The following is a 25328-nucleotide window of genomic DNA, read 5'->3' on the forward strand; positions in this document are numbered from 1 at the left end:
GTGACTTTTTCCTCTAATGTCTATATCAAGTAACTAAAAATACTAAAAACCCTATGAAGGTTTTTGTTGAAGGGAAGTAAAGTGCAGAATGTACTTAAGTATGTACAGTATTGGTTTTCTCTAGCGTGGCAAGAGATTGCAAGACAAAGTCTTCAGCAAACCTCGAAATGACAACTATGATTTTATAAGCATGAGGACTTGAATCATGTTTCCTTAATGCCATATTATTTGATTGTACCTTCCAAAAACTTCTTTTTAAGATGAGCCAGATCTGCCAAACCAATATGTCATCTTGGAGCAATTAAAGGTTTTAGGGTTTCCCCCTTTGGAATCTTATTTCCAGTTGACAGATTTTGGCAGTTCCCCAAGGGTAACCATTTGGTAGTTGTCATGTACCTTTTAATGTAGGGCTTGCAATGAGTAAATGATCACTTTGTTAGGACCTGGGGGCTCATGTTTGGCTTTGCTCTGTTCACACCAATATTAAGCTTCTAAAGTGACTAGAAATATTTAAAAACCAGGTTCTCCTCATCATGTCCTGGGAAGAAAACTTGCTAGGAAGCTGTGTGGTCTTGGGCAAGTTATTTAAACTCCTAGTACCTTGATTTTTTTCTTCCAAAAGATGGAAGTAACAACAGTTGCTATCTCATAAAGCTGTTGTGAAATGAGATAATCTATGGAAAACATGTGACAGAGTGCTTCACCCATAAAAAACACCCAATAAATGTCAGATTTTATTCACCCCAACAGTGGTGATAATTGACAGGACCTTTGTATAGGGAATTGATAGTCACAATTTAATTCATAGCTTCCTAACCCTAGAGGAGAAACAGATGGACAGTTTTGGCATCTAGCCAAATATTAAGGAGATGTTGTTAGTGAAATATGGGAACAAACAGAGATTCCAGGGTCTCTAAGAGAGTCAGGTTGGCATAGTGGTAAAGGGCACAGACTGGGGGAGGCTAGAGGCACCTGGATCAATGGGAGGAAGTTGGTCCTGTGAGTCCCAAACTGTTTCTTTTCCAAACTGTTAACTGTGAGAATAGGTATTACCTTCAAATAAGGCTTCCCTAGTCAAATAAGTTTGGAGAGTCCTGATTGGATTTCTTTTTTGTAAAGTCACTCAACATTCAGCCTGGGTCTGAATTTCAACCCTGCCTTTTTCTAGCTGTGTGACTCTAGGCAGACTGATAACCACTTCAGCTTCTGTTTACTGAATTTTTATAATTGGATAAAATGGGGAGAGTAATAGTGTGACTGTTTGAAGCTGGATAGAACCCAGAAGACCATGTTCTTAAAACTAATCCTTTCCTGTGGGTGTAAATCTATTGTAGGTGGGACCTTTGGATTTGGTTCTTTCATTTAGGGCATGGCCCAGGATGGGTCTTAATCCTCTTGCTAGAGTTCTTTATTTTTTTAATTTATTTATTTTTAAAGATTTATTTTATTTATTTCTCTCCCCTTCCCCCCTTGCCCCACTTGTCTGTTTTCTGTGCCCATTTGCTGTGTGTTCTTCTTTGTCTGCTTCTATTGTTAGCGGAACTGGGAATCTGTGTCTCTTTTTGTTGCATCATCTTGCTGCGTCAGTTCTCCGTGTGCGGCTGCCACTCCTGGGCAGGCTGAGCTTTCTTTCGTGCTGTGTGGCTTTCCTTACAGGGCACACTCTGCGCATGGAGCTCCCCTATGTGGGGGACACCCCTGTGTGGCAGGGCACTCCTTGAGCGCATCAGCACTGTGCTTCGGCCAGCTCCACACGGGTCAAGGATGTCTGGGGTCTGAACCGCGGACCTCCCATGTGGTAGACGGATGCCCTATCCATTGGGCCAAGTCCGCTTCCCTAGAGTTCTTTATAATAGAATGAAATTCAGACAAAGGGACAGAGAGCCACAGAAGCAGAAAGCTGAAAGCAGGGAAGCTCTGAGGAGAAGTAAGAGCCCATTTACCTTGCCATATGACAGAGTCCAGGATCGCCAGCCACTGGTCTTCAGGGAGAAAGCATTGCCTGATGATGCCTTCCCCTGGACATTTTCACAGCCTCAGGACTGTTAGCTTGTATGCTAATAAATCCCCGTTGTAAAAGTCACCCCATTTTATGGTGCCTCATATAGGAGGCCTCCTGAGGGCTCTAGAGACATCCAGACACTACAAGTGGGGCAGACAGCTCAGGAATTCAGTACCCTGTCAGTGCACCTTACTTTGGAATTTATGCTCCCCTGTGTAAAAGAGTTATAATCATTTATAGTTTCCCTATACATGGTCTTCTGCCCCTTTTATTCAAACTTATAATTAGCACTATACTTGTTAAACATATGTCCCAAAGTCTTAAATCTTTAGTCCGTCCATGTGCCAGTTAAGCCCTTAATTTCAGCAGAGTTGCAACACTTATTCTCCAGTTCATTGGACTCACCCAGAACAACTAACAAGGAGATGATAATGGACAATGCCCATCCTGAGGAACAGAAAGTTTCTGCAAAACTGCAAGCAAGATAGTTCCATCCATCTGTCCCATGGGACCTAAGCCCCCTCCCATTAGAAACAAGTGTGTATATGTAGGAGAAATAAATAAAATAAATCTTAAAAAAAAAAGAAACAAATGGGCATCACCATCCCCAAATCCTCAAGATTAGGGAATAAAAATGGACTAAAGTGGACTTATTCATCAATTGTAACAAATTTACCAAACTAATGAAGGATGTTTTTAATGTGGGGAAGTGTGAGAGGGGGAGAGAGTTGGGCATATGGGAATCCCCTAAATTTTTTATATAACATTTATGTAATCTCAAGCTTCTTTAAAAATTAAAAAAAAACTTTAAAAATTCAACCTGTTTCTGGTATTGCTTTCAGCAGCCTAGCAGACTAAAACAAATGGTATCTACCTTAGTTTATTATAAAGAAGTTAAAATTTGGTGTCTGGCTATGGGAAGCATTATGTAAGTCTTCACTCTTAATAATGTGGTAGAGGAAGCATAGAAGCTGGTGTCATTAAATCCCATCCATGGACTTTGTGTCACAGACTTGATAATTTTGAGGCAGCAAATGTATCTATAAAATGGGGGCAAAAGTACCCAATTCCCCAACCTACTAGGAGAAATTTAATATAAAAGTGAGATATTGAAAATGTAAGGCATGTGACAATGTGAAAAGCATGTAGTAGATGTGCAGCCAATGGCAGGTAATATTATCTCCCAAATCTCTACTAAAGTTACTTGCCAAAATATATAAATACCGGATTGATGGCACTGTGATACATGTCCTGAGAGGATATAAAATCTGTAGACTGCAACTTGTGTATTGACATGGTGAGTATCCTGAGCTTTTGCCCTTTCCTTCTTGTTCGGAAATAGTGAAGAGGGGTTGAAATGAACCTCTGTCAGAGGGGCCTCTAGGTCCCATATTTTTAAGTAATGTGTTCAGTTCAGGCCTAAGGAATGAATTGCAGAAGTTGGTCCTGCCAATCCCAGTCTGTTAACTGTTAGTGTAATAATAATAGGCATTACCTTCTAATGAGGTTTCCTTCGCCAAATAAGTACCTAGCCAAATAAATGTGAAAAGTTCTGAGTTAAAAATGATTAAATACCTTTATTGTAGATCCACTCAGATTCTTTAATATGCTAATGTGATGCTTAAAACACATTTTGAAATTGTAGGAAGGGGATGGTTGGCACATTTGCCAAACCAGTCCTTTTACTTTTTCCTCATAAGACTTAGTGAAATTGAAGTGCCTTAGAATACACTTTGAAAAGAATGGAGCTAGGGCAATTGTACATCTTTTGTGTCCACTTTGGCCCTTAGTTCTTCCCAAAGGCTGATGAATGTCCAGATTTACCATTCAGACTTTTTCTCCTTTCTGGGGTACCAGGAGCCGGGGATTGAACCTGGGACCTCAGATGTGGGAAGCAAGTGCTCAACCACTGAGCCACATTGGCTTCCCTGAGTTGGTTTTTTTGTTTGTTTTGCTTGTTGTTTTTTTTTTTTCCCCTCAGGAGATACTGGGAACTGAACCTGGGACCTCCTATGTGGGAGGTATGTGCTCAACTATTTGAGCCACATCTGCTCCTCCAGACATTCTTATTATCTGCAGGATTCACCCTTGACTTTCTAGCGATGCTGAATTACATAAGGCAGCACATTTAAACCTGTAATAGGTTGAACTACATGAAATTGCTGATATTTGACAGTTTTTGACCTACTAAAATGACTTTTTCATATGGTTCAACCTAATATTTAGCATAACTACTGCAAATGCCATTTGTGTCTACCTGGTTCACGTCTTTCTTTCTAACAATACCTGAAGGAGGGCAATTAGTGTGTGGGGATTGGATGCCCCTGGTTTGTACTTTCATTGAATAAATATTTATGGAAGTCCTAGTATATCATTGAGCAATGCTATCCATAGCAATTTACCTATAAATTACTATCTCCCTCCTATTTTAGCAGTGAAATACTTGCTGCAGAAGTTTTGGAGTCATAAGTGAAAAATGACATCTGAAGTTTTCTTTCAAACCTTGGTTGCTTACAGCTTCTGGATTTTTCACATGCCTGGGTGAGCAGTTTCCACACCTTATGAGACTTTCAGAGCCCCTCCCACAGAGCTGTAATGGGATGCTGGCTGGAGGGTCCCTGGAGGTGATGAGCCTCTGCTACTTTGGGGGGAGGTGGGCACTCCCCTGATTAGCATGAGGCACTTGCTTCACACTGGCCTGAGTATACATAGAAGGCTAACCTTGGAAGGGTGCTACTAGGTAAAGTGGGTGATTAAAATCTGCTCACTCATTTATTCCTTCCCTCAACGCATTGTCATGGAGTGCCTTCTCTGTGCCAAGTTCACTGAGCAAGGTCAGGCGTGGCATGATGGACTCAATAGACACTTGACCATCCCCTGCAACTTAGAGTCTAGCACAGGAGGCAGAAGTCAGCGGGCACTGCCAAGTGCAGTAGGCCCACCGTGGTCAGGGTGGCTGATGCAAGGAAAGTCAGGTGGGGTTGGTGCGTGGAAGGGCCATTCTAGATTTGGATAGTCAGAATTCCAGGCCCTGCGTGGAGAAGTGCGTATAGTGTTTTCCACAGCACCTGCCACTGAGGAAGGGTCCAGTCCAGTGAGGAGGTTCTCAAATGGTCTCTCTTACAAGAGGGGTCTGTCTGTCTTGCTGTCTGGCATTGTGGCATTCGGGTTTTGAAATATGTATCTCTCAATACCCAATTTGTGAGCTCTGCACGCAGCATCAAGAAACAGTACAGATAGAGCCCCCTTTAAATTCAACTTGATATCCAAAAAGCTAAACTTACATAGCCAGACATGTTAAGGCACAATACACAGTTTATTTCAAAAATGATTAGTCTGCTGGATATACTGGGTTCCAACTGGCCTTTCAGTTTCGTTGATAAGAAGTGGACCTCACAACATAGAATGATTCTTCAATTTCACTGATGGAGTCACCATCAGTTTCTTTAAATAATTACCCTTATTTTTTGGCAATTTATATCTGAACCCATCTTCAAAAGTTATATTTACATATCAATTTTAAGGAACCCATTTAGTGCCCATTGCTGCATTCTGCGTTATCCTTGTGCTACATGTGGCTTGCTTTCTATTACATACCATTATCTTTTCTTATTAAAAAAATGTTTGCATGGAGGATGTGGGAAGCCTAAAGGAAGAAGGAACCTAAATTTTAAGTTTGGATGATTTGTGAAAAAATGTTATTTAAAAAGAACAAAGGGTTAATGACGTATATATATATTTTTTAAGTTAATATTCTCCAGAATATAACATGGTAATAATTATCACAACTCACTTAAGCCAAAGTTATAGAGATCTTTTATTAGCACTTATTTCCTAGAATCATTTCAAGTGCATACCCATTTTATTGCAACATACATTTTACTTTCTTAATAGAAAAGTGAAATTATTTAAAGGACTGGGTAGGGAAGTATATCTCAAACTCTAGGTCATGACTCATTGGTGGGTAGGAAAGTTAATAAAAAGGATCATGATCAATATTTTATATAAATGAAATAATGGAACAGAATAGAGTAGAACAGAATGCACCACACCTGGTAAGGTTAAGTTTTGTTTCATGAAATATATTTACACATGTATACATTCACATATAGTTATATACAAATAGCATATAAATATGTACATATGAAGGTACTGAATCAAAATATAAAATGTATAGCTCACTGTGGAATGGAGATGAAAAGTTTGAGAAAACAAAAGATGAAGAATATTTGGAAGAAAAAAAACCAACCACATTACTCTAAACTTATTAAAACAATGTACTCAGCCTTAACAAATTTATAGTTCTAATGAACAAAAGAGGCATTCAGGCAAAATGTGTTCATATAGGTGTATGTTTATATGTGTACAGACACCTACCTATAAATAGAATTTTTAAAACCTTTAAGCATATCTAAAACCTTTAAAATATAATTAGAAATGGAACTACCCAATTCCATGAATAGCATTTTTTAATAATGTAAAAATAAAAGGGGCAATTATGCTGATACTTCAACAGTGTTCCCTCATTTATATATTCCAAGTGATGGACCACTATCAAAAAAAAATTGCAGGTAGTTACTGCTTTTTTTTCAGTTTTAACTTTATAGCTTTTTGGCACCTACCCTCTCATTGGCCTGGGCTAATAGTAGATGGCCTGTGTGATGCAACTGGAGTCCAGAAAGAAATTCTCAGACCACACTTAATGGTTGAGAAGAGACAATCCTATTCCTTATCTTAAGATTTCTTCCCCTGATCCCTCTCTGATGGAGCCAGCCTTGCTGAACATTGTAATACTGCTTTACCGTTTCCTCATCATGGACCATGTAGGCTTCCGAAACTCAGGAGTAAAAACATTCCAGACATTCCTTAACACAAAGTTCTTCTGCCTCCTTCACAGACATGCCGCACAAGCCTTTCATCAGCAAGCAGGCCAGACAGCTCCTCTGCTCTGAATGACTTGCTTTGCTAAACCAGGAGTCCTTCAGACTTGCTGTTAGAAGGGTAGATGAGGACACTAGGATCGTCGGTAAAGGAGAATCAATCACTGGGGCCAAGTTTCCAACAGCACAGCGAAGCTACACATGGATTGTATATCTTGGTATGATGGGTGTTTTCTTTGGAAAGAGGCTTTTAAATGAACTTTCCTATAGTAAAGTCTTGCCCCCCAAAATCTAAGACTCTCAAAATAGTTTTTAAAGAACTCAAGAAATAGAGATTCTACACTGGAACTCTTATTAGTTGATTTTCTTATAAAAAATAATGCAGGATGTACAATTTCCTTCTTTTACTCTGTTAATAGTTCTCATTCTGCCTGTCTCTTTTCCCTCCCTCTTTCCGTCCTCACTTTGCTTCTCATACAATGCATTTGAAAATTTTTAATTCTTTTTTTAGATCAGGGCAAACTGATATGAAACATTCCAGGGTGGAAGGTTTTCAGGGAGGGAGGGGATGCAAGAAGGGAAAGATAAAAACCCAAAACTTCTTTCACCTATGACTGTATCTCTTCACATTCTTCCTCACTGATGCCAACCTGGGAAGGTGGGGATGTTAATTTGCCTAGAATTCTCTTTACTCCCTTCTGTTTCCACCTTCTTTGATAAAGACAGTCAAACCCAGCATCTTTCTCAGAAATACAAAACCCCAGGGCAAGGTCTTACATGCAATTCTCACTCCACGAAATATGAGTTCTTGGTCAAGTTTTATAAGCTGTGATTACTCACTAGGATTTGGGTACTTCTGGCCAGTGGAGTTTTGTCATCTATTCTTTCTCAGTGAGCCGTGAGATGCTGAACAAATTAGAGGTGCTCTATATTCAGCATGTGATTAACTGCCAGTGAAATGTAACTCAGAGCCCAGGGGTCCACCACAGAATGAGGAGATGATTAAGAAGTTGAGGCTCATTTCACACGCCAAATGTACAGTATGAAGGAAATGTACAGCTAGAGGAAAAGCTCTTAGCTTCAGGAGTAAGCATTTTTCTCTCCTCATCTCTCTCTTCATGAAGCTCACCAGTAGTTTTGCTGAAATGAGAGTAAAGTAGGCAGCACATTTCCCCCTAGCATGGAGATGACACATTTCCATGTCCTTTATTGCCGTATTTGTTAGTCATTTTTCTGAAGCCAGAAGACCTCCTGGCTTTGGAATCCATGGCAGGATTTTCAAATAGCAGAGAAGCTCACCTAATCAAGTCCTATAAGATGTTGTCACTTAAAAATACCCCTCATGGATTATTTGGAGCAGGAAATGAAGCAGAGATCCAGCAAGTTCACGCTGACTTTGAAAAGAGTCACTATGGAGTGTTTACACAGATCCCGCAGATGACTAAAATTGGTTTATTCTGTACAACATTATCCACTGCTGACTCAAGATGGTGACAGAAGCAGTGTTAAGCTGTGAGTTCATCAGGAAGCTCATTCCCTAAAATAATTCTCTGGCAGCAAAAGACCCCTAGTTCACATCAGTGGATGGAAGATGTGATATAAATAGCAACTTGTTACGCCATCACTCAGAAACCCTGTGTTCTGCTTGTCTCCAATTCTCTATTTTTTTGTAGGTAAGGACCTCGTGACTGTCTCTCCTTACTTGAAAATATGGTGTTGTGCATATGTGTGTTTTACTATCATTCTTTCAGTTGTTCAGTACAATACCTAGAAAACAGAGGTTAAGTGATCTGGTAAGGATCATCCAGCAACTCACTGACTAAACTGAGTCCTTGGTCCTTAGTCCCTTCAAAGGGTTTTAAATGGTCTATACCTTTGCTGTTTCTTCTTCAAGGCAAAGCATGTGTCTTCTTCACCGACCTATGTGCCAACTTATTAAAAACATGTTCACATAGGTGTAGGTAGAGATGAATATATAGATACATAAGTTGTTGGGGTGGTTTCTCTCTTATTAAAAAAGGTTGTCTTTATATTTAATGATAAGGCTACCAGAAATAAGGTACATCCACATTTGGCCAAAAGTTAGTGTTTTGGTTGATTAAATCAAATAGTCAATTCAATAAAAGAAAGAAGTCACATTCAAATCAACTATTTAGTGGAATTAGCTGATCAATCCAGTAAGAAAGTGGCTCCAGAATTTCTGCATCAGCCCATAGCCTCTATTCTCTCTTGGTGCCTGATTTTATATTCCTTTTCATACCTACTACATACATTTCAGCACATTAATAAATATTCTTTAGTATGCTCCAGATCATTTTGGTTCTGGATAATTCTATGTCTCTGTAGGTGCCCATTCTCGTCATGGATAACTTTTTCCCATCTGTTTAATCTGTTTCCTGGCTTATAAAATACTGAGATGATCTCTTTAGTGACAGAACCCTCAAACTACGCATTGCTGATTTTCTATTTTTGAAGCCTGTCTAGATGAAACCCCCCTGGAATTTTTCCTGTTGGGACACTGAGAACTTCATTTTTAATTAGGCTCTCCTTCTTACTCATATTTGGCTTTGTTTTATCAATAAATTACACAACCGATAATTGGGAACAGGATCCCAGATCACGCAGCAAACATGATTTCCAGTGAATCATGGGAAAGAAGGCGCATTCAGAGAGAAATGGAATTGGAGTTGCAATGTAGGCAAGATGACTGTCAGGCTTGATGATATTATGGGAAGTTGCTAATTTTTAAGTGAGAGCTGAAATCTTACTCAGGTTGGTAGGCATTCCATTTTGTATTGAGGTCAAGGTTTTCAGGAGAAACAATTCCATGGGTATTTCCCTTAAAATACCCTTTGTGCCAAGCATCTTGAAAAAGTCACGGACCTGTTTTCTATAGTAAAACCAGGATTGAGCAAAATACTTCAGAAGCGAAGTATTTTTCAAGGTCATGTTCTAATGCCTCCATTGCCATGAACTTTTTCCTGATTACCCTAGCTGGGAACCATCTTTCCATCCTTTCAACTCCCACACCGCTCTAAGATAATCTGTGTAAGGCACTTAGCACAAAGCCTGGCCTGAAGAAAGTGTTTAATGATTGTGCATTGTCCCCTTCTCTTTGTAGCATGTGTCACCTTCTGCCTTGTGTCATGGTTATTTCTGCATATCTTATCTCCTCCAGTAAACTGGAAGTCACTGGAGGATCTGATGCATCATTTTATCCCCAGAAGTGGCTTGCACTTTCTAGAGAGTTGGTAAAAGTGTTTTGGATGAATAATAGATTGTCAGTCCCCCCCAGGTATCTTGGTGCCCTCATGTTTGGCATTCAGTAGACACTTAATAAATGTGGGGATAATAAATATTCAATAGATGGATATAGACAAACATTTCCACTGCAACTCTGTTGCGAGGCCTCCACAGCCCAGCCTTTGTTTTCAAAGGGTTAACTTCCCTAATGTCCTGTTAGTGCTGAAGACACTAAACAAAAACAGCAACAACTTTACTCCCAAACCCAGTTCCTGTAAATGACATGCTTTTTATTTAAATAACTGGCCAACTAAATTCTCATTGGAGGAATTAAAAAGAAAAGAAAATTGCTTTGTAACAGGGGCTCTATTCCTTCTCACTTCCAGATGTTGTACTGAGCTCTTTGACATGTACTCATTTAATTCTCACTAGGATCTATACTGATGACGGCGGAACTGAGGCACAGTGAGGTTAACTCCCTTATCCGGTAAGGCTCCAGCCAAATACCAGCTTGTAGCTGTGCTGGACTGGCAGATGAGTTAAAGTTTGATGGTCCATTTCTCCCTGCTGGGTGCAAAAGGCTAAAAGGAAAGCAAATGCCAGAATCCATTCAGCCAAGTTGCCACCGCACAAAGACTTCAAAGTCTCTCTCGAATGTCCTTTCGGCTCAGCTGTCCTTGCGATCTGAAGTGCCCTGCATAGAGAGGCAGAGGGGCGCCGCAGAAGCTGCAGTTGGCTGGTGAGCAGATTCATGGATCTTTGTAAATGTCGGTGCTGCAGCGTCAGGAAGCAGTGCCCCGCCTCTGCGCCCACCTTCCTCCGCACACTCTGATCTTTCTCAGCTATTGCCTTGGCTTTGAATTTTCCAATTTTCTACCTTTCCTTCATCTACCTGAACCCAACAGGTCATTCAAGTCACAGCTTGGATGCACCTCTTCCTGTCCCTGACCTTCCTGAACAGGTGTCTGAACCAAACAGGCCCCTGTGCACCGCCCATCATAGCTCTTCTCCATCTAAACCATAGTTCTTGCCTTAATTGTCCCTGACACTACAGTAAGCAAATTGGAGGCGAGGACCGTGTCTTGCTCATGGGTATTCAGAGGGCCTCGCATATTCTGGGAACATGAAAGTGTACTTTTGCACGTCCAGTCCACTATGAAAATATTACATCAACCAACCACAAGGACATGCACCTCCACATTTAGATGCCTGAGATGGCTGCATGGACAGAGCCAAGAATAACAGGATAGAGATGTTATTTCTTTGTCCCTGTATAACAGGGAGAAAATATCTCTCTGCTAACCAGTCCAAGACCATAGGAATAAAGACTCTTTGATGAGGGGGAAAAAGTAGGCCTGAAAAATTTGTGGCTGGAAAAAAATGTTTCAAACTGTTTTATTTTTTCCTCTCTGTGGGCTTGTTGTGTAAATTATGTGTGAGACAAATATGCGATAGAGAGATGTGGTGGTAATTATTTGTTCTCGAATGTTTGGTTAGCATGCCTCTTAATCCCACATACAGTAGCTTAGCACAGAATTAAATTCTGCCCTTTAGGCAGAATTAGCATTCGGAGTTTCTTGTTTCTATAGTTTAAATGTTTTTAATCCCAATATTTGTACTTTTTCATTTAGGATAAATGCACTGTGTGTGTGGGGAAATATAAATAGCATGGAATTTTTATGACTCAACTCATCATCCTTATTGGTTTGTGTTTGATTTTTATGGAGACTAATTTTTTAATTACTCATCTGTAATTAGTTATGGGAACATAGTAGGAAGAATTTTGACCACTCTCTCCTTTAATGAATCTAGTATCTTCTCTTTGCCAATAATCAAGGTTTTTAACTGCATAAGGGGAACAAAAATCTCCCTTCAACCTTTACTCTAAAAATTGCAAGGACTTAATGGGACAGTGTTAAAAGAAATAATTAGGGGAAGGCTTTTTCCTGCTGCCCCATATAGCAGGAATGAGAAAAATTTGGTTGCTCTGATTAACTGAGAGTCAGTTTATCCCACATGAATGGTAGTACTAGTTTATTCATTCATCCATTAATGTTCACTGTGTGCCTAAAATACACCAGAAACTGCTTTTTACTGGCGATTTAAAAATAACTAGAGCACGGCTTCCATCCTCAACAGAGCTTGCAGTGAAGGGGGTTGGAGACAGTTGTATAAACAATTGCCATTAAACAAGACAATTCTTACATGAGGCAGTCAAGGCTTTAGGAGAAGAGCGTGAGGCTCCTGGGTGAGTCAGGACTGTGGCTTCTCAGAGGCAGAGCATCTGGGCTGAGACGGGCGAAATGAGTGGGAGTTTAGCAGCCAGCAGTGGAAGGGGGTCGGGGTGGTCCTTGGCTGGTTTCGTCCACTCGGCGCGGCAGAGTAGACAGACACACCGAACTAGGTTAAGAAGGAAAAGAGGATTCATTTGCCAGCAGGAGACCAGAGATGTATTAATACAGTCTCAAAGCAGCCTCCCCCAACTCCAGAAATTCTAATATTTTATACCATTGGGATGCTCATGAATAATTGGGGTGTAGCTGGACACAGGTTCCTTCATTAAGAAACATTAAGGGACTGAACAAGGTGGGGTGGGTACCTAACCTGAGTTACAAGTTTTTAATCATCAGAAATCAAGATTCTGGGATAAGAAAGCACAGAGCAGAGGTCAGGCACAAGGCGTTCCATGCGGCTTTCACACGGAGGGTGGAGTGGTTCTACACCAGGGAGAGGCTGGGTTTTGTGGGACCATAAGCAGGGATGAGATCTGTTTTGAATGGCCATCATGATAGCGGGTCTAGGCTAAATCCAGCCAGTTTCAGCAATTTCAAATATTAACCTTTTGCCTTTTTTTTTTTTTTATATGTCCAGGCATCTATATAATTCTTAACCCATTGGTTACAGTGCCTCAGTACTTAAGTATACTGGGTTTTTCTAGTACTCCAGCAGAGCTGGTGACTGAGGGGTGGGAAAGGCTTTCTAGAGGGGAGGCTGAGAAAAGCTGGTCGATGGAATTGGGGGCGCCTTTATTACCAGTAACAAAATGGCCTGCGACCCACCTCAGCCCTCACGGAGGGGAGACCACAAGAAAGCTGCCGCAGTGTTCAGGCAAAACGAGACAAGGCCGGATCTGGCCCGACAGCCGTGAGGAGAAGGATGTGAACGGTGATGAGGAGGTTGAGGCAGCAGGACCTGGGGATTGGCTGGGGAAGTCACAGGGTGTCCTCGTTGGTGTAAGCCGTAAGATCTGGACTGACTCAAGTTTTCCAGTAAGTGGTCAGGGCTACACACCTCACCCCAAATGTGACTTAGGTTGAGCCCTTCACTCAAATTAACTTGAAGGCATAAAGGTGAATGGATCCCAACACTAGAATATTTTGATGATATAAAATGGGATATTTTCAATATAGCTTGTCCTTTTTTTATATTTGTCTGTGTAAATAATTATATCTAGAGAGGTAATTTTAACACTTCCTGTAGAGAATGAACTGAGGCTCACTCACTGTTCATTAGCATTCCCCTCTTTTTCTTTCAAAGCAGTTCATACATACCTTCGTTATGCTTTACATTCTTCACATTTTTACTGTGGCGCCATTGGAACCAGAAAATATGTGGGGAAGAAGTTGATTACCACAGTCAATGTACAATCTGTGATGTCAGATCTATTTGCCTGATAGCCTAGCCTAATCTTCTATTTAATTGTGTATTAACATTTTTTGATGCTTATGTCCACTTGAATGCCTATATCTGTTTTCATAGCTCTTCCGAATTTCAGCAAGGAAATTCCACTCCAACCACAATGATCTATTAGTGTCTCCTGCATTCTGCTTACTAGTCCCCTTCTTTGTGTCTCTGCACTTTCCATTTTCCCATCTGAATAGTTCCCTCTTAGAAATCCAAGAGCCTCTTCTTTGGAATCTGGCTCCAAGTTAAACTTCTCTAAGAATCAGTCACTATTCCAATGGCTTCTTTGTTTTGTTTTCAACATTTATGAACTTATTATGAATTTCAACATTTAGGAACTATATTCAGTTTACACACATGTTTCTGCTTATACTTCTTAAACATTTTCATGCACATATTTTGGGTATTTTTAAAGATTGCGCACTCCTTAGGGCTAGAGTTTCTGAAAGGATTGGGGGAGTGGGGAATGCCAGTGTCACCTAGTATCATTCTTACTCTAGTGCAGCTGTTCAGTAGCTAGAAACACGACTGAAGACAGATAGTGAAAACACTTTTCCATCTGGCTGCCCTAATTCCAGCTTTACTTTTAAAATTTTAGAATATTTTCTAGCACCCGAAAAATATATACCATCAGTATATCACCCCTATTTATGGCTTCTCAGTCAGTTCTTTAAAAAAAAAAATTTAATTAAGTATTTTATATGCACAGAAAAGCACAGAATATAACAAACAAGAATTTTAAAGGGCAAACATTTTGTTGTAGATGTTTCAAATATTTTATTATTGTTAAACATTGCAGGTACTGTTGATATCCCTTCCATACCATTCTTCCATGCCATTTCCCTCCAGAGGCAACACAAGCCTGAAATTGGTCCTTTTATTTGCCATCTATGTTCCTATACTTTTGCTAAATATACACCTATTTATAACCATGTTCATTAATGTTTATGTTTTAAATTTTAGCCTAAATGTTATCTTCATGTACCTGGATTTTGTTATTTTCTCCAATCTGAGACTCTGTGCTTTAATAGACAGATATAATCTATTTATATTTAATACGATTATTGATATATTTAGGCTTATTTCTACCATTTTACTTGGAATTCTCTATTTGCCAACATTTTTCAATGCTTCTTTTTCCTTCTTTCTTGACATTTTATAAGTAAACTTTCCGTTATTTCCTTTTTGTTTCTATATCTTCCTAAAGTGATTACCATTTTAATTACAATAATAACAATTATACATTGTAAACAATTCCAAGTCTAGACTCACCTTCTCAATCTCAGTCTGATAGTACCCAACCAGACATTTTTCCCCGTGTATATACAAATATCTATCTCTTTTTTTCTTTTTAAACAAAATAGTGGTTATACTACTATTCTGAAGCTTACTTTTGTCAGTTCTGTTTCTTGACCATCTTTCTATGTCAGTAATATAGTTTCATCTCATTCTTTTTAAGGCTACACAGCAATGATAGGGTGATGACTATGTGCCAAGAACTTCATCTCATCTAAAGCACTCCACAATTGTAAATGGAAGGTACCCCCTTTTTATGGGTGAGGAACCTGAGACTTGGAGAGCTGAGGTAATTAGAATAACAGTCCCCCAATATTTCCATGTTCCAATCCCTGGAACCGTGAACTTGTTACTTTACATGCAGTGTGATTAAGATTGAGGCCTTTAGGAGGAGGATATTATCCAGGGCTATCTGGGGGGTGCCCAATCTAATCCCAAGTTCTTAAAAGTGGAGTCTTTCCTGGCTACGTTAGAGAGAGATGTGATGGCAGAAGCAGGGTCAGAGAGATGGCATCGGTTGGAGGATCTGTGCCTCGTTGTTAGTTCTACTATGTAGGGGATAAGCTCAAGAACCAGAGAGGCCTCTGGGACCTAAGGCAGCCCTGCGGATGGCTAAATCATACCTTAGTTAACTAGCCCATGTCGACGGTCATTTAGATTGCTTCCAATTTACAGTATTTGAAACAAAAGAACAGTGGATTTCCTCATAGCTATATCTCATCTATGTCCTTTTCATATACTTTAGTTAGAATTTCTATAGGAAAATTCCTGAGTGTGAAATTATAGGTCAAAGGGTATGTACGCGAAACACTTTGATAAATACTGCCAAGTTGCCTGGCAAAATATTCCCAATGCAGTTCTGAGGCAAAAACTGAAGACTGACAAAGAACAGTTTTTTCTGTATCTATTGTTCTACACATCCATTCTAAAATACTATGTCATTTTAGCTGAGGCTAATTTCTCATGTGCACAGATACTTAAAAATACTACTAGCATGTCATTAATTTTAAATGGTAGGCTGTCCAGAAGTGCCCTGGAACCCAATGTTTGAAAAAAATCTCTGATTAATGAAGATTCGCAGAACAACTATCTCAATTGCAATGGCAGGGGATTAGCTGGCATTTCGTGGAGTCTCTGAGGCAGGCTCCCATGGAAGTTAATGGCCAATTCCTCACATGCTCTATATCAGAACAAGCCTCCTCACATTTGGTGACCCCAGGCTCTGAAAGACAAGGAGACTTTCTTGCTGGAAATAATTTTTTTTACGTTCTTTTGGGCATCTTAACTTCACTCTTTTATCTGGAGAGCTGCTTGTCTCTTTCTCTCACTCCCAGCCTGTGCCACTGCTGCCAAAGTTTTCCTTGAGCATGTGGAGCCAGTTAGCATCTTTTCTTTTCTGCTGTGCTTTCCTTTGTTTCAGAACTTCCTTTCCTTGTATTCTACTGCTTCAGGGATTATCAGTTAGTTTTCTCCTTAGGCTGTGAGTTTTTAATCATTATAGTTGTGAAACCCTTTGATTAATTGCTGTACTTGGTTTTTGCCCCTGTGCTCAATTGATTGATCCTGTACATTGATAATTAACATCCTCTTAGCTGTGAAATGGAAAGATATCTAATCAATGGCATTTGCTTATTTAATTTATTAATTTTTGCATCATTTTACCCACAAAAACAGAATGGGAACTTTGAATTCTGATCCATTTTAGAGTAGTATAATGAACAATACTATTTCCTATTCATTGAACACTTACTGTGTGTCTGGCACTGTGCTGATTTTAAACAAAGCTTTAATATTTAAATACTCAGAGAAGTTCTGTGAGATAGGTGCTAATAGTATTATCTCCATTCCACTGTTGAGGAAATCCAGGCTTGCAGATGCTAGACAACCTGCTCAAGTCTCTATAGTATAAGTGATAAAGCCGAGATTCAAACCCAGGCTTGTCTGGCCAGCCCGTTTACACATAATGTCCTCTGGCATTTCAAATCATCTGTAAGCAGTACTTCCAGGAACATTTTTAAACAGAAGAAATTAAATAAGAGTTACTTGTGGTGAAATAGAAAGAACCCTGGGGTAGGAGTCAGAGGAGGGAGACCTAGCTCTGTCCTAATTAGCAAGTCATTCCACCAGCTCCTCCCTTGGCCTTTGTCATTTTCTCATCTGTAAAAGTGCAAGTCTTCTACCATCCTTAAGGACATGATTTCCTCTTTTTAAATTTTTCCTGTGCTAAAATAGATGAATCCTGCCACTCCCATATCACTTGTGACAATTGAGACTGGTATTGGATGAGTCAGTTGGCACTGGACTATTTGTCCTGAGAAAATGATTAAATGTCACACACCCCCCACCCCAAGCAGAAAGCAAGCTAAGCAAAATGACTCAAGTTCAAAGCCTAGAGAAGCTTGGCGGAAATTGGGTGGGTATATTCTCCTGTCTCCAATTTTCTCTGTGTACATTCATCTTTGACCAAAGAAATGTGGATGAATGGGTGGTTCATTGTTAATCATCATCTCAAACTTGCTCAAGCCATTATGGAGCAACAATACCACCAAACTCCCCTTGTCCAGACAGAAATGAGACCCAGCTATAGAGAAGATGTGCTAATGTCCTCAGGCATGATCTTTATCTCATCGCATAGTTTTTTCAATCCCATGTTTGAACTCATGTGTTGTTGTGTCATCCTTTACTTTCCAGAAGTTCTTCAACTAATTAAAAAAAATTTTTTTCCTCCTTTGCTTGAGCTAGATTTTCCCACACTGAGTCATACTCAAGTATCTATCTTCATCCATGTACCAGGATATTTCACAGATTTAAGAGCATTTGAAGAGTGTCCAATGTTTAAGATGAATCTTGACTGGCACTTTGAATATGACTTATAAGCCTACACTTATGTGGAATCCTTGCCTTGTCATTGACTCACTTGTCTGTGTCAGTTCTCAAATTTTTAAATTTTATGCCTAGTCAAATAAAATACTGGCCTATGTACAATCGATTTCTCACTCCAAACCCCACCTCATACATTTTTTCTTGTTTCCTATCTTCATAAAATGGCAGCAGGAGCACCATCCATCCAGGTACAGATTCTCAAGCCAGAAACTGGGAGAGTCATTTTTGACCCTTTCTTTTTCCTTACCTCTCATATCTAAATCACATTCACTTCTGTTCATTCTTCCTTTAAAACATCTTATGTGAAGAGATCTGTAATATTAAGCTAAAATATTAAATTTGAAATATTGATATGGACTTATGAAATAAAACTATATACAAATGTGTGTATATGTATGGGTATGTGTATATGTGTTGTATATGTGTATGTATGTGTATGTGTATGTATGTGTATATGTATATGTAGATGCTAGCTCTTTTCTCTGAAAAAACATAGAAGCAATGACATCACTCTGCCAATAAGAACACTTAGTACCCAGATCTTGGTTTCTCCTCACCATCACCTAATTGAAAAAAAACCATCCAGAATCTCTGGAGAAGTAACTGATTCCAAGTGTGAAGAAGAGAAATTACAATGTGAATTTAGTATATGTTGTTGTGCCAGAGAACAAGGAAGTTCTCAGTGATTCATGGTACCATGGAAAGGACACAGGAACTGGTTTGAAAGGGCTCCCGCTAGCCAGCTTTAGGACAATTTGAACATTGAAAAAAGAGACTATAATTGATTAACGGATAGAGTAAATGATAGATTACAATGAGTATAACAAACTCCTGATTTATAAATGTGATTGTAGCTGAAAGGGGTAGTCTAGGGAGGTTAATGTTATTAATAATTGAAAGATAGCTAGGAGATAATCTAGGGACTGTATGACAGTGACTTTGGTGATAGATGACAATTGTGGTTAAGAATAAAATACAAGAATGTTCTACTACAGGGTGTCAATAATATGGTGGACATGGGAAAATACAACTAATGTACCTTATAGACTATAGTTAATAGTAGTATTGCAATATTTTTGTAGCAAAGGCAAAGAAGGTACTATAACAGTGCTAAGGGTAAAAAAAAAAAAAGAATATGGAGTTTGCTCTTATGAGATGAATATGTTAATCATTTTTTCCTTCATTTTCTTCATTAATAAAGAGACCTTGATCATGTCATTTAACCAATCTGAGCTCATTTGTGTATCTTTCTGAGAAACGGTTGAGTTTGTTTTTAGAATTAAATGAGATAAATGTGCCTGGTTAGAATTTTTTAAAGTAATGATTCCGTATTTTGTTAAGCTGCCTTTTGTCTATTTTATTTTTTCAAGTTGAAATAAAGTTTACTTTAAAAAGATTATAAAGCATTTAATATATAAAAATCCATGTGTCAATAGTGATACCTAAAAAAGTGAAAGAAAGGGGGGAAATCATTTGCCATAGTTAGTGGTGACTATTAAACAATTCCTTATTCTGAAATTGGGTACTAAAAGGTAAAGAACTAAATATCTACATTGCCTTTTCAGGATGAATTGCATATCGTCCTAAATGATGAGGGAAAGCTCGTTTTTACAGAAGAATGCCAAAGAAGGAATGATAATATCTGAAAGTCACAATTTTGCAATCCCCAATTAAATAATTGATTCAGGCAAGGATCATCAGTGGTGAAAGATTATTTCAGAACAGGATATTCGCACACTGTCCAAGCATCATCACACGGAATACTTGCTAATTGTAAAGGTTGCAAAAGAGAGCTCTGGCAGTCACTACTTTGACCAAGTAATCCAATTTAGCATAACTAATATTGGATAGCCTTATTTTATTTGCTTCCTGATGTGATGCAGATAAGATTCATAGAATCATTTATGGAGGACACTTGCCAAAAAATGTTTACCTGCATCTAATCAAGCCTTTAGACTTAACTTCAAATATATAGAAAATACAGGGAATTGAAGAATAATCAAATTATAAGAAACCCAAAGGGGAATCCAGAGTATGAGATATTCTACGAGACATCTGTTCTGAACTCTTCCAAAAGTCAATTGATTCTTGTTTGATTAAAAAAAAAACAAACATCTGAAAAACATTTTGGAAAAACTGAATATGAACTACATGTTAAATGATGTGCATCTTATGTGATATCAAGGAATTAATGTTCTTTTTCCTAGATGACATTGTGTTTATATATATAAGAAAACCTTTACTTTTAGGAGACGTAGATTGAAATATTTAGGTGTGAAGTGTCATGATTTCTACAACCAACTTTCAAAATATATACGTATAAATAAAATACATAGCTATATAAAATAAAATTTATATAACGATTAAATAAACAGGGCAAAAAAACCATTGTTGAACCTGGGTGGAGGTTTTACCGGTTTTATTATACTATCCTTTCAACTTTTCTAGATGTTTAAGTGTTTTCCTATTAAACCATTTAGGAAAAATTGAATGCCTCTACCCCTTCTTCTCCTTTTACACGTCCAGTCCTCAACCCTGTCCCTACCACCACCCTCAGAGTATAACTCATCATCATCTCTTGCTTGAACTATTGTTGTGGCCTCCTCGTTAGTTTCCCTGTCTTTGGTCTAAATATCCTCTAAGCCTTTTGCCAGAGATAAAACTGTAAAATTCAGTTCTTACCCTTTTCTGTGCTGCTTCAGTTTATCAATAACCACTCTGTCTCCCATCACCCACATAGTGAAGTCTTGCTCCAAACTATTCTTGCTTCCCCATGTCAGCTATTCTCCTGTCACCTAGTAGCCCATGCTCTCTATCAGGCATCCCAGCCTCAAATGCCTGTGGAGAAATCTAGGAATAAAGCAGCACATGGTGCTAAAAGGAAGAACTGCTAATTGTGACCAGTTGATGGTGGACCCAGTGTTACTAAGTCAGAAATGAAGATCTATATATGAAATCTCTCCGTTTAAATGCTGGGTGGTAATTTACTTTTTTAATTAAAAAATATTTATCTTATTATTATTATTATCACATTTTAAAAATACTGCAGGGAAACAAGTGTGGCTCAAGCAATTGGGCTCTTGTCTACCATATGGGAGGTCCAGGGTTCAATGCTTGGGGGCTCCTGGTGAAGGCAAGCTGGCCCATGTGGTGAGCTGGCCCACGTGGAGTGCTGGCCTGCGCAGCGTACTGCCCCGCACAAGAATGCTGCTGCACACAGGAGTGCTGCCCCGTGCAGGAGTGCTGGCCCACATGGAGAGCTGGTGCAGCAAGATGACACAACAGAAAGAGACACAGAAGAGAGAGAATAAGAGATGCAGCAGACCAGAGAGCTGAGGAGGTGCAAAAGTATGATTACCTCTTTCCACTCCAAAAGGTCCCAGGATTGTTTCCTGGAGTCGCCTAATTATGATACAAGCAGACACAGAAGAATGTGCAGTGAATGGACACAGAGAGCAGAAGATGGTAGTGGGGGGGAGGGGAGAATGAAATAAATAGATCTGAAAAAAAAAAAATACTGCCCAGGCCAAAAAAAATGCCCCCAGAAAATTGGGGACTACTATGTGTGACTTCTCTGTGATAACCAACGGAATTATTCTCCAAATACTCCCCTTTCACACCAACCTCTGTGTCTTTCTCCCTTCTCTCTCCTTGGTCTGGAATGCTTTTTCCTCATTTCCTTGGTAAAATTCTGTGAATCCTTCAATACCCAGCAAGCAAGGCAACATTCACTCTTCCCTAATTTCCCCAGGTAGAGCTAGGAGTTCCCTTTTTAGTGCTACCCTGGCCATCCACACAAAGCTTCAATCTAGGACTGGTAATCTAATTCCTTAATTTGGTTGGCTGTCCTTCCCACTGGAGTCTGAATCAAGATCAAGATCTGGAGCTATGGACTCAAGACTAAGTTTTATTCATCTTTGTTTTCCCTGTGCTGCTCAAGGTGTCTGGTATAAAATAGGGATTTAATGAACATCTGTTGATTGAGTTGTAAGTTGTTAAAGATAATGCTGCAGAGGAATTTAGGATGTGGCTTCTACAGAAATTGGAAATGTGCTTAAGAATATCTATGAGACAATGAAGGGGAAACTCTTATTACTATATTCCAGGGAATATTGTCTTTATGGATCATTTGTTTACTGTAGGAAGCCAGATGAAATTTAGTCTTAGAAGGAAAAAAAAAATCCCAAACAGGATACTTACTGACCCTTTAACAAAAGAGAAAAAGAAATTATTGTTCCAAAGATGACCTTTTTAGGGTGATCTTGGCCAAGGTCAGGCCAAGGATCAGGGCAGCCCACAAGTGTAGGGTTTTAATTATGTGCCACACGCTCTAAACCTGCTGCTTAAACCTATTATAAGAACCAAGTGATGAATAGTGCTTCACGGACAATTACGGGACATTATAGATCCCCCCAGGGCCCACTGGATGGAACGTGAGAGAGTCTGGGCTACGATGTGGACCATTGACTATGGGGTGCAGTGATGCTCAGAGATGAACTTACCAGGTGCAATGGATGTGTCATGATGATGGGAGAGAGTGTTGCTGTGGGGGGAGTGGGGGGCGGGGGCGGTGGGGTTGAATGGGACCTCATATTTTTCATAATGTAATTAAAAAATAAATAAATAAATAATTAAAAAAAAAAAAAAGAACCAAGTGATGGGATGTGTGCTGAATCAAGTCACCTCCTTTCCTTGGCACTTTGATTCCTCTTAGTGCCCTACACACCCATTTCTTTCATTCACTTCTCTGTCATGCCATTCTTTTCTGGAATGCTTTCCTCCTTTCCTCCTCTTACTCAGAATTCCTTCCAGAATCCAGCTCAAACTTACTTCTTCCAAATCTTCTCTGATAAAAAAACATCTGCTTTGATTGTTCTGTCTCCATTTATCCTGTGCTTCTTTATGTCGAATATGGTCTAGTCCATCATGACCAAACTTGACTGATCATAAAGAATCATTTGTGGGCCCTTGTTATAGTAATAGCTTCCCAGAACCCTCTTCTGGAGATTCTGATTCAGTAGATCAGGCATGGGGTAGGAGGCAAAAAAATTGTATTTTTACCATGGACTGCAGCTAATTCTTATCATCAGAACAATTTGGGAAGCACTGACATCATCCTTATAAGCTTTGGGTTGGGCAAAGTCTCATCAGGTTTTGAGGCTAGGCTCTACTGCTGTGTGTAACATTAAGCAAGTTACCACTTCCTACAGCTTGGTTTTTTAATCTAGAAAATGGGAGTGATAGTCACTATGACAAAGTTGTGTTAGGGATTAAATGAAATGATTCATGGAGAACATTAACAAAATGACCAGCACATTCTAAGTGCTCAGTAAATGTTGGAAATTGTGTTTGCATTTTCTGGCCAATTGTTTGGTTATGTAACTATGATTCAAGTCATAGTAACTTTCTTTGGTACTTCAGAAGCAGTGTGGTGATTGGGAACTCATAAGATTGTACCCCTAAAATTATTGTTGAGAATCTGTTAACTTCTGCCAATTTTTAGTTACCTCTACAAGGTGTTAATGTTTGTTCTTTTTAATTTTACCTGTCATCTCCATTACATTATTGAAAGGCCTTTGAGGCCAGTGACCTGGTCATCTACTTCTACTAAGCAGCAGAGTCGGTATCCTGTAAAATGGGATATCCTCAGAGGGCATTATCTAATGGAGCACACATGTATTTCACAGAATTATAGAACCATCTCTTACTTAGGTTATAGCAACAGCTCCTCTTCCCATTAATTTTTTATCTCATTATCTTGCTTTATTTTCTTCTTACTACTTATCATAATCCAATGGTTCATTTATCACCAGCTGATATTAGCTTATTTGATTCCACAAAGGCAGACATCCTTGTATTCCTTGTATCCTATCCTTGTATTCCTAGCACCAGGGACAGAATCTGGCATATTTTGTGTGGCTTGGTGTTTATCTGTCAAACTGGTGAATGAACTTTACAGAGAGACTAAAGAACATCTCACCTAGTAGATTTCAACTTTTTTTTTTTTTTAAGTAGGGAACTCTTTTATGAATCAAAATTTGTTTCATTTCAAATTATGGATGTTTTTGCTTGTTTGGTTCTTTTGTACCTCTTCTTTGACAATAGGATTCTACGCACATAAAATGTTCTTAGCAAATGTTCAGTAATTTAATGAGTTCTTGTCCAATGAGAACCACCACCAGGGGGAAATCAATCCTCTGACCAGCAGCTGTGGACAGTGAGGAACACTGGCTGGAGAAGAAGCAGACCTGATCCCAGGAAACCAGGATAGTTGAGAGGCAGGCACTCCCTCCCTGAGTGGTTTGGCAGCATAGCTCCCCCGACATGTCCCTGCAGCAGGGGAGAGGCAACAGGAAGCAGGAGAGACAGGCCCATCATTTGGAGCATCAGGGGAGAAGCAGCAAGAGAAGAGCTCTTCAGTGTGGCCCTGGGCCAGTGGCTGTGGCACTGAGGAGAAGATGGTAGTGGTGGTGAGAGTGACAGGAGGAAGTGGCAGAAGTCATGGCCATAAGAGCATCTCAGGGAGGCACTGATAGGTGAAGCAACTTCACATCAGGCAAAATGGCAGGAAGGGGGACTCTTAACCTCCCACAACCACCTAAGTATTGGAAGGGGTTCTGGGAATTGGAATTCCAACAATTGAACACATGTAGTTTCAGCCAGATCTATTGTTTTTTTGTCATTTGGGGTTTACTTATCTTTCAGGTTCACTCTCAAGAATTAAACAAGAAAATGCATAAAGCATGGAGCACAGGGTATTGAATGTAGTCAACAAATGTTTCCTCTCATTGCTGGACATGGAAACACCAGTAGAGCATATCAGAATGTAAGGCGGACAGGTAACTATTGCGTTAAGCTCTGTGGAGGATACCATGATAAGTCAGACATTGTCCATGTCTTTGAAGAACTTGCAATGTGGAAGTAGACGTGATTATACAAATGGTAGAAGGCATAAAATGGGCTCAAAAGTAATGCCAATACCCATGCTCAGTGCTGATGCGCACAGAGTGCCGTGCCATGCAGGGGTGTCCCCTGCATAGGGGAGCGCCACGTGCAAGGAGTGTGCCCCATAAGGAGAGCCACCCCATGTGAAAAAAGTACAGCCTGTCCCGGAGTGGTGCCACACACACAGGGCTGACACAGCAAGATGGCGCAACAAAAAGAAACACAGATTCCCAGTGCCACTGACAAGAATGCAAGTGGACACAGAAGAACACACAGCAAATGGCACAGAGAGCAGACAACTGGGGGAGCGGGCAGGCAGGGAAGGGGAGAGAAATAAATAAAAAATAAATCTTTAAGAAAAAAGAGAAGGAATGTCAATAAAATACTGTCTCAGT

At 39.6% G+C, this 25328-nt stretch overlaps 1 long non-coding RNA gene across 8 annotated transcripts in view; it reads left to right on the forward strand.

Annotated features, from left to right (window-relative positions):
* LOC101421424 (uncharacterized) overlaps nt 1–25328 on the forward strand; it is a 109767-nt gene that overhangs the window by 45550 nt on the left and 38889 nt on the right. For 5 of the 8 annotated variants that reach the window (XR_009187163.2, XR_009187165.1, XR_011649645.1 and 2 more), the window contains 2 exons: nt 4435–4543; nt 6900–24827. The exons of 1 other annotated variant lie outside the window; for it this stretch is intronic. This is a non-coding gene — a long non-coding RNA (uncharacterized lncRNA). The remainder of the gene's footprint in view (nt 1–4434; nt 4544–6899; nt 24828–25328) is intronic. 2 more of the 8 variants (XR_011649646.1, XR_009187166.2) reach the window with 2 other exon arrangements.

This window comes from Dasypus novemcinctus, chromosome 9, assembly GCF_030445035.2.
Source record: "Dasypus novemcinctus isolate mDasNov1 chromosome 9, mDasNov1.1.hap2, whole genome shotgun sequence".
NCBI lineage: Eukaryota > Metazoa > Chordata > Mammalia > Cingulata > Dasypodidae > Dasypus > Dasypus novemcinctus.